The following is a 10,474-nucleotide window of genomic DNA, read 5'->3' as shown; positions in this document are numbered from 1 at the left end:
GTGAAGAGCACAAGGCGCCAGTGGCGAATTTGCCAATCTTGGTGTTTTCTGGCAAATGCCAACGTCCTGCACAGTGTTGGGCTGTAAGCACAACCCCCACCTGTGGATGTCGGGCCCTCATATCACCCTCATGGAGTCTGTTTCTGACCGTTTGAGCAAACATATGCACATTTGTGGCCTGCTGGAGGTCATTTTGCAGGGCTCTGGCAGTGCTCCTCCTGTTCCTCCTTGCACAAAGGCGGAGGTAGCGGTCCTGCTGCTGGGTTGTTGCCCTCCTACGGCCTCCTCACGTCTCCTGAAGTACTGGCCTGTCTCCTGGTAGCGCCTCCATGCTCTGGGTCACTACGCTGACAGACACAGCAAACCTTCTTGCCACAGCTCGCATTGATGTGCCATCCTGGATAAGCTGCACTACCTGAGCCACTTGTGTGGGTTGTAGACTCCGTCTCATGCTACCACTAGAGTGAAAGCACCGCCAGCATTCAAAGTGACCAAAACATCAGCCAGGAAGCATAGGAACTGAGAAGTGGTCTGTGGTCACCACCTGCAGAACCACTCCTTTATTGGGGGGTGTCTTGCTAATTGCCTATAATTTCCACCTGTTGTCTATGCCGATTTGCACAACAGCATGTGAAATTGATTGTCACTCAGTGCTGCTTCCTAAGTGGACAGTTTGATTTCACAGAAGTGTGATTGACTTGAGTTACATTGTGTTGTTTAAGTGTTCCCCTTTATTTTTTGAGCAGTGTATATATTACACAGACAAAGTTGTCTAAAATGGCTGCAGGAGCAGCTCACTGTGCCTCGCCTGTAGATTTTTCATATGGTTTCCCTATGTAAATACAGTAAAGAACATATGTCAGGCCGGATGCAGTAGCTCAATATCTATTTCATCTATGAACAAACAGAGCTGGTCTGAAAGCTCACAATCTGTCCGATGTTTTTCTTGGCTCTGTCACTTTAATTACTGATATAACGTAGTAAGGAAATAGTTTATATACTGGAGTAAGGATGTAGATTTTGCAGTGTCATAAATCAGTAGCTCCTATAGTCCTCATAGTAGTGTACAGAATATATACAACTTGTGTATGCATAGCTCCCTGAATGGAAGTATTGGCTTGCTATAGGCATAGAAGCTGTTATAGGGCCCAAAGGCTTAGGGGGCCCCATTTAATGGGGTTTCCAGGGAAATAATCAGTATGTTTATTTATTTATTTATGTAGTTATGTTTATTGATTTATTTTTAAACAACTGGTCAGAATGGGCTAAAAATAAACAAAGAATAAATATGCTGGGTTTACACGTGCCCATAGTCGGTCAGATTATCAGGGATGAACATTCCTGCGAACGCTCGTTCCTGACAATCTGCCCCTCTAAAGGTGCAGCCGATCACCCGATGAACGAACGAAACGTTGGGTGAAACAGTCGTTGGTGCAGGCACCTAAATTATCCTTTCTGGGCAGGAGATCAGGGTTTCTAAACTCGATCTGCTGCCCAGAAATGATGCAGCTGTATGAGGACGAGCGATTGCTCTTCTTCATACTGTGGAGGTGATTGTTGCTTGTAAATGCAGCACTTCATCTCCACTTAACGAGCAGCCAGTTGTCGGGAAGGAAGCGTTCCTTCCCGATAATCAGCTACTCCTCGTCCCGTATAAAGCCACCTTAACTCGTCTTCACTGATGTCCCACCGATGCCGTTGCAGTGCTGCTCCAATCCCTGCTGGATTAGTTCTGGCAGGGGCCTCCATCACAGATTCCAGAAGAATGCTGGTATTCATACCGGATTTGGGAGGTACAATATCTCCTTAAAGAGGACCTGTCCCCTCTCCTGACATGCCTGTTTTAATAGCTTCATGCATTCCCCATGTAATATCAGTTCTGGGACATCTATTCTTATGTCTGTATGTTGTGCCATTCCTTTATTATTTCTACTAGAAGTTATGAATGAATTGCTAGCAGTCTGCAGTAAGGGTACAGCGGGGTGGTTACCAGTTGGGGGTGTGTACCTGCACAGACTCCCTCTATCCAATCAGGGCTGCCATTTTCAGTCTGTGCAGGTACACCCCCAACTGGTTACCACCCCTCTGTACCCTTACTGCAGACTGCTGGCAATTCATTTATAACTTAGAAATGATAAAGGAACGTCACAACACAGAGCCATACGAATAGCTGCTCCAGAATCGTTATTACACAGGGAATGCATAAAGCTATTAAAACAGGCACGTCAGGAGAGGTGAAAGGTCTTCTTTAATCAGCGAAATGAGCAGAGCTTGCTAAAAGCTCATTTACATACCTTCTTCCCAGTATTCGGAAACCTGACAGACCCCATTGTAGTGAATGGGATCCATTGGACTCCGACAGTGTCTGGTATATGCTGGATTCTGGTATTTTCTCCCTATGCCAGAAGATCTGAACTTTTAGCCTTATGTTTCGGGTGCCACACAGTCTGAAAATCACTTTTATTATATATATATATATATATATATATATACACACACACACACACACACATATATATATAATTTTGCCTCTTTGCCTGGTTAAACTGGCACCTTCTTATTCAATAAGCATTTTTAACCCATTCTATGGGTGTGAAGAGTGCACAAATAGACTAAAGGATTATTAACAGATTGTAACCCCTTAAGGACAGAGCAGGTAAGTCCTATCTAAGCCCACAGTACATGCTGTCTGTCTGTATAGTGTCAGACTGATCGGTCAATGGAGACCAAGACAGACGGGCAGGTGAGGACACGCGAGGTTTAGAGAACACAGATGCTGTACTGAATCTGGGGAATTTTTTAGACTCTTAGAAAGGCCGATTGGCATTAGTAACAGAGCTCCGTAAAAATAACCGCATTAATAATGATGATAATAATAGTAAAAATGCACATTATACCTTTAAACAGTGCAGCTGCATGGGGTTCCACGCGGTTTGAATTCTATATTGCCATATGGATGTGATGCATATACAGTTTCCTATAGACGAACTGCAAATCCAGAGCGTCTGTGTAGGCGACTACAGTGTATATGTAAGGAATACGCCTCCCTCGTGCAGCCGCCGTCTAAGGTCGTTACTAAGCTTAATTTTAACACAGCATAAGGGCTCATGCACACGAACGTTTCTTTCCATGTCCGTTCCATTTTTTTTTTGCGTATGCGGAACCATTCATTTCAATGGGTCGCAAAAAAAACTGAAGTGACTCCATGTGCATTCTGTTTCCGTATGTTAGTTTTTTCAGTTCCGGAAAAAAATAGAACATGTCCTATTATTGTCCGCATTACGGACAAGCATAGGACTGTTCTATTAGGGGCCAGCTGTTCCGTTCCGCAAAATACGCATGCACACGGACGTCATTCGTATTTTTTGCGGATCCCCCTGGACTCAAAATGAGTAGAGATTGAAATGAATTAACTACAAGATACGCTGAAAATGTCCATCTGCTCAGCTCCTCCTGCTCTATAACCTGCTGCCTGCAGATAGAATAGGATTCTCAACGTAACGATTCCCCTTTAAGAACATCCACTATTGGACAATTGGAGCTAGAGATGAGCGAATGGATTCTAAATGAACCAAGTCCGTTGCAAATTTCCCAGAAACTTTAGATTCCGACGGATCCAAATTTTATGGGACTTGTCCAACACAAATTGCACAAAATAGCGGCCACTATTTTACAGGTCAGGAGACAGAAAGAAGGGATCTGTCACCCAAAAAGGGATCATTTTAAATGTTTAATGTTAAAGGGGTTGTCTCATATTAGATGACTTATCTTTAGGATAGACCACCAATATCTCCAGAACGGGACCCTTGGAGAGGAAAGCAGCTATGTAAGCGCAGCCGCCCTTCATTCCTATGGGGCTGCCGGAAATAGCTAAGTGCTTGCTCCCCTATCTCCGGCAGTCCTATAGAAGTGAATGGCGCGGTGGCTGCGCTAGCGTGGTCCGCTCTCCATTAATTTCTATGGGACTTCCAAAAATAGCCAAGCCCTCTCACTAGGCTATTTTCATAACTCCCAAAGAAATGAATGCAGAGCACCCTGCGCATGTGCGATGCGCTCACCTTCAATTTCAGGGGGCCCGTTCTGGAGATAGGTAAGGGTCTGAACCTATGTGACTTTGATGGCATAGGGAATACCCCTTCCATATAAACAAAATCTGACAGTGTAGTGTGCTATTAAACAGGAAAAGCAGGATACCGGAGCGAGGCTAAGAAATGCACAGCAAAAAACGAAGGTGTTAATATAAGAGGGCGCTAGGTGGGTGCTATAGACAGAGAGGGTGCAGCAGGCGGCTAGCATACTTATGTCTGTATGTGTCAGCCCGGCAAATTGAAATAGGAGCAGATATGAACAGAAATCCCGGGGATTATAACAGAGGATTGTTCCAGCAATAGAGGGGGATGGATTTTTAATAATGGGAGTGGGGGGGATGAGATATGGACAGGGTGGGGGGGGCACATGACCTTAAAACCACATAATCTTCTTTGAAATATAACAGGGACAGCACTATCCTAATGCTGCCTTTTCAAATAAAATCGGACCCCAATCATGCAGATTAAAAAGAAAAACATCAAACTAAGACTGTAATATTTATAAATCACATGAGACATCTGTGGAGCGGCCACCTGCCACCAGAATAGGACCTGGGAGATCAGCGAGGAGGAGGAGGCGCCACGGATGGACAACGGATCAAATATACAGCATGAAATTAGGAGAGAAAATATTCCAGTTCAATATGAAGAACCCTCATTGGTAACAATTCTGGAGCATCTTGTCTTATATTGCTGTATTGTGCGGATCTTCTGTTATTCCTCCTGGACATATATAAATACTGTATATTGAGAACTGAGTGTTACCAGTTGGGGGTGTATTCCTATACACTGCGACGCTGCAGCGCCTGTGGCAACCAATGCTTACACAAGTTTGCGGCAAACTCATCCAGCCATTGATTGCCACGGGTGCGCATGGCTTGGCCACATGTGGGATTGCACCCTCAGACTGTGCCAGGACATACCCCTTTGACAAGTGGAATGGTAAAGTCCGCTTGTCAAAATAATCATACATTTATTGGAGGAATACCAGAGGAACAACACAAGGCAGAATTATGAGAAAAGATGCTCCAGAATTGCTATGGGAAATACAAGTACTAAAACAGACATCTCAGGAGGCAACAAAATGAAACCTGGCAATGTTTGAATACTGTCCCGGATCTATTAGACAAAGCGACCACACAATGTGGCGATCGCGTGGTTGCTATACGAGTGGTGCAATGTATTGGGGGAGATGCCATGTACAGAACTCAGTAGAATGTATGGATTGGAGGGAAGGCCATGCATAGTACCCCAGAAAGGGCACTGCAGAGGGTTAATTATTGCTAAACCGCTGCGGTTTTCGTCTGGCCGATTCTTGTCATATTTGCTGGGTTGCGGACGGATCTCCGCTGGTTACCATTACAGGTAATGGGGCAGACGGCCATAATGTAATTTCCAACAATACCAGAATGCAGAGACATTTCCTTCCAGGAACAGCCTGCCGGATCTAAAAGCGCTGGTGTGAAACTTCTGGAAGAAGGAGAACAGACATCTTGAGAAAGTCTAAAATTTGCATGCCAGGATAACACTAGGGTGACCATACGTCCTCTTTTTCCTGGATATGTCCTCTTTCTGGGACCTAACAAAAATTGTCTGGCTTGGATTTATAAATGATTTAATGATCAAAAATGTCTGGGATTCTCAAGGGGGCGGGGAAGAGCTGAAGGATCTGTGATGATGTCACTGTCATGTGATCACTGCAGGAGAGGCCGGAGCTCAGCAGTGGAGAGGAGAAGTGGTAAGGACCCGTGATGATGTCACTGTCATGTAAACACTGCAGGAGAGGCCAGACCTCAGTATTGGAGAGAAGTGGTAAGGACCTGTGATGATGTCACCGTCATGTGATCACTGCAGGAGAGGCCGGAGCTCAGCAGTGGAGAGAAGTGGTAAGGACCTGTGATGATGTAACCATCATGTGATCACTGCAGTAGAGGCCAGAGCTCAGCAGTGGAGAGGAGAAGTGGTAAGGACCTGTGATGATGTCACTGTCATGTGATCACTGCAGGAGAGGCCGGAGCTCAGCAGTGGAGAGGAGAAGTGGTAAGGACCCGTGATGATGTCACTGTCATGTGATCACTGCAGGAGAGGCCGAAGCTCAGCAGTGGAGAGGAGAAGTGGTAAGGACCCGTGATGATGTCACTGTCATGTGATCACTGCAGTAGAGACCAGAGCTCAGCAGTGGAGAGGAGAAGTGGTAAGGACCCGTGATGATGTCACTGTCATGTGATCACTGCAGTAGAGACCAGAGCTCAGCAGTGGAGAGGAGAAGTGGTAAGGACCCGTGATGAGTGGTAAGGACCCGTGATGATGTCACTGTCATGTGATCACTGCAGGAGAGGCCGAAGCTCAGCAGTGAGAGGAGAAGTGGTAAGGACCCGTGATGATGTCACTGTCATGTGATCACTGCAGTAGAGACCAGAGCTCAGCAGTGGAGAGGAGAAGTGGTAAGGACCCGTGATGATGTCACTGTCATGTGATCACTGCAGTAGAGACCAGAGCTCAGCAGTGGAGAGGAGAAGTGGTAAGGACCCGTGATGATGTCACTGTCATGTGAACACTGCAGTAGAGGCCAGACCTCAGTATTGGAGAGAACTGGTAAGGACCTGTGATGATGTAACCATCATGTGATCACTGCAGTAGAGACCAGAGCTCAGCAGTGGAGAGGAGAAGTGGTAAGGACCTGTAATGATGTCACTGTCATGTGATCAATGCAGGCTGGGGTGGAGTTCAGCAGTGGAGAAATGGTAGTCCTCTCCTCTTATATTCCCTGTCTGAATTGTCTTCTGATATCCCATTATAACAGCCTGGACATGCTAGGAGTTGTAGTTCATCAAGAACATCCTAACTACCACCAGACAGGAGCCCCAATATCAGAGTGTGCTCCAAGGGAAGAAAGGGTGTGCCCTCCATTCACTGCATGGCCCCAGGGACAGCCAGGAGAAGAACTGCCACCGTGAACTATGAGTACTACTACTACGCCCAGGGCCAAAACTACCACTCCTTTCCTCCTCCACTCCCCTTCCTGGGGTCTCTGCACATGTCGGTGTGAAGGTCATGTCTGCAAGGCATACAAGATCCTGAGTCTATAGTGGGGGGAACTGGCACAACATAAAAGCAGCAGAAGTGTTAGGGTATGGCCAGATAGTAAGGCCGGCCACATGTGGCAACAAATGACTATGTTTTGCCTCGCCGTCTGGCTGTACTCTTAAAACGACCCTCCGGTTCAAGATTTTTTTTTTTACTTTTAGTGGGGAACAAACAAAACACTCACATGGTGACTTCTGTTTCATTTTTCAGCTGAAAAACATTATTTCCAGGGGTCTTCTTCTGTCATCCAAGATGGCCGCACCACTACTCAGACTACCTGATACACACTGTGCAAGACACTTCCTGCTTGCCCAGCCCTGCTCTTGGATTGGTCGGCGCTGCTCACGTGATCACGGCTGGCCATCATGAGGACAGCAGGAAGTGTCTTGTGCTACCAAAGGTGTAGTGTAGATCAGGCAGTCCAGGAATTGATGGCTTTGTGATGAAAAGGAGGGCCACCTCAATGTAACCAAATTAATTTATTTGTAATAAAATGGTCAATTTAAAGCCAAAGTTTTGAAAAATCATGGACAGCCCCTTTTTTTATTTATTTTTTATAAACTATAAACCTTTTTTTGTGAAGCTGAGGACAGCCTATTGTTATTTGTTATCAGGTTGAGCAGAGTCATAGGAACGTCCACCTCTATGGTCATTAATTAATGGTACAGATCTCCAGGTCCTGAGAACCTCCAGGAACGTAGACACAGACGTGAGACTGGTCTTGGAGGTTCTTTTACTAAAGTGAATTGGTATGTATTTTAGGTTTAGGGCTCGTTTAATGCATTGAGAGGGGTACGGGGTGTCCCCCACTTCCAGGACTAACCTCCCATGTTGCAGTTATTACAGCTGATAGGACGTTGTTGAGGAAACAAGCGGCTGAAGGAAGTGAAACCGGTAATAGAGATGGGGGAAGGTTACAATCCGACCCCCTCCTCTCTCATTACCAGGCTGACAGTAATTACCCCTCTTACACGCGCTGACTGACGCCGAGCCTTTGTCTCTGCGCCGCGCCATACGTTAACACCTTCACTGCACAGACCATCGAGCTATAGGTCTCTCCTCTGTAGGGAAGACATGTAGATGTGGTCATGGGTGGAAAAATCAACTATGGAGAAGTAATCTGGCCCTGATATGACTCAAAAATACAATTTCCCATTGTAAGAAAAGACAAATTTCTGTGGGACTTCCCGTTATACAATGATACGCCTATAGTCCAAAGAAGTCCAGGGAACAATAGAACATACATCAGTGGTCTGTAAAGGGTTAAACATAGGGAGAAGAGCCAAGAACCAGTTCAGTGTGGAGGTCAATTCTCACATTTTACTAGCAAAATTAAGGAGCCACTCTAGGGGATATATTATAGACAAGGGTCAAAAGCTGTGACCATTATAGGGGACCAGTAACTTAGCTATGAGCTTTCTCTGCTTTGTAATCCACTGTTTAGAGTACTTCTTAAATAGCAATTCCCTAACATCCTATTATCAGAACAACTCCCTTTAACCAGCGGAGCATTTATTTAAAGGGGTTCCCAGGGACTTTTATATTTGTAACCTATACGTAAGATAGGTCATTAATATCAGATTGGTGGGGGTCCGACACCATGCAGCGCGCTGCAACCAGATACAGCTCCATACACTGCATAGTGGCCGTGCCTGGTTACTGCAGCTCTCTCCCCATTCACTTGCATGGGACCAAGATGCAGTAACCAGGCACAGCCACTACACAGTTTACGGAGCTGTACCTGGTTTCGGTGTGTGCTCTAAAATCTGTTGATCTGCGGGGTTAGACCCCTGCAATCTGATATGGATGTCCAGGAGTAGAATATTGATGACTAGGGACGAGCGAATCGACTTCGGGTGAAACATCCGAAGTCGTTTCGTATAAAACTTCATTCTAATACTGTACGGAGCTCCTACTCCAAGTTCGGGAAATGTTTTTTTTACAGTACAAATTAATTTATGAAGTTATTGCGCAAAGTCTCGCGAGACTTCGCAAAGCAATAACTTCGGCTCATCGGAGCCAATACATTCTAATACTGTACGGAGCTCCTGCTCCGTTCAGTATTAGATCGAAGTTCTATGCGAATCGACTTCGGATGTTTCATCCGAAGTCGATTCGCTCATCCTTATTGATGACCTATCCTCAGGATAGGTCATCAATATCTGATCGGTGGGGGTCTGACTCCCATTACCCCAGCCGATCAGCTGCCTGAAGAGGACAGTGATGTCACGTTCATCGGTCTCGTGACTTATGGTGCATTCATTTCTATGGGGCTGCAAAAACCGTGTGCCGTCTGCATCCGTGCAGCCGAATCGCAAATTATAGAACGTGTCTCATTCTGGTCCATTTTGAGGGCAAGAATAGGCTTTGCAAAATGGATACAGTCGTGTGAATCCCCCTTTAGACGCAGCTCAGCCCCATTCAAGTAAACGGGCCTGGGATGCAATACCATGCACAGCCACTACACAATGTATGGCGCTGTGAAGAGGCTGCAGTACTCAGCGGAGCTCTTCAAACAGCTGATCGGTGGAGGTGCCCAGTGTCAGACCCCCGCCTATCAGATATTGATGTCTTCTCCTCAAGATAGGTCATCAATATTCTACTGCTGGAAAAACTCCTTTAATAATCTGCAGGACCGAAGTGATTTTGACGTTCCCTATTCTTGCAGCCTGCATGTAATTGACTCCAGCCTATATGCATTTTTGCAGAAGCCGTTATCCTGAGACGTGAATTCCTGTGTAATTTATGATCACATGTCAATAATCCGTTGCAGGCCTGTGCATAGAAAATAACCCCTCCGTACAGGATACACTGGGGGAGCCGCAGAAAATGGCGGCACTGGCTGCTATGGGCAGCTGCTAGGGTCCTCTTACAGTCCCTCCGTTATGTTTCGCAGCATCTCCATTAACACAATGCCACCCTTAAAACATAAATCAAAAAAAATGGCGCAATTGTACTCAATGACAAGTATGAAACGGCAACGCGATAACGACAATTTGCGCTGCTCTCTACTGCCCTGTGTAGACACGAGACATGAATTATTAGAGGAACAAAATGATTTTAATGAGTGCCGAGCCTGACAATAGCACAGTGTGTGGACTGAAGCGAGAAAAGACAAAAATGAAAAAAGTGCGAATTCCAATTTACGGTTGCGATTAAATTTAGCCCGTAGGCTGTTAATGTACAGTGCGCGGCTCGGTTACACATATGGAGCTTTAAACAGAGCATAATAAAACCTGGCTGCTCCTGCATGTGTTATAACATGCGTGCACACGTGAACATTGTGCTCAGTTTTGCAA

Source organism: Bufo bufo, chromosome 1, assembly GCF_905171765.1.
Source record: "Bufo bufo chromosome 1, aBufBuf1.1, whole genome shotgun sequence".
Taxonomy (NCBI): Eukaryota; Metazoa; Chordata; class Amphibia; order Anura; family Bufonidae; genus Bufo; species Bufo bufo.
Note: the sequence above shows the minus strand (reverse complement) of the source record.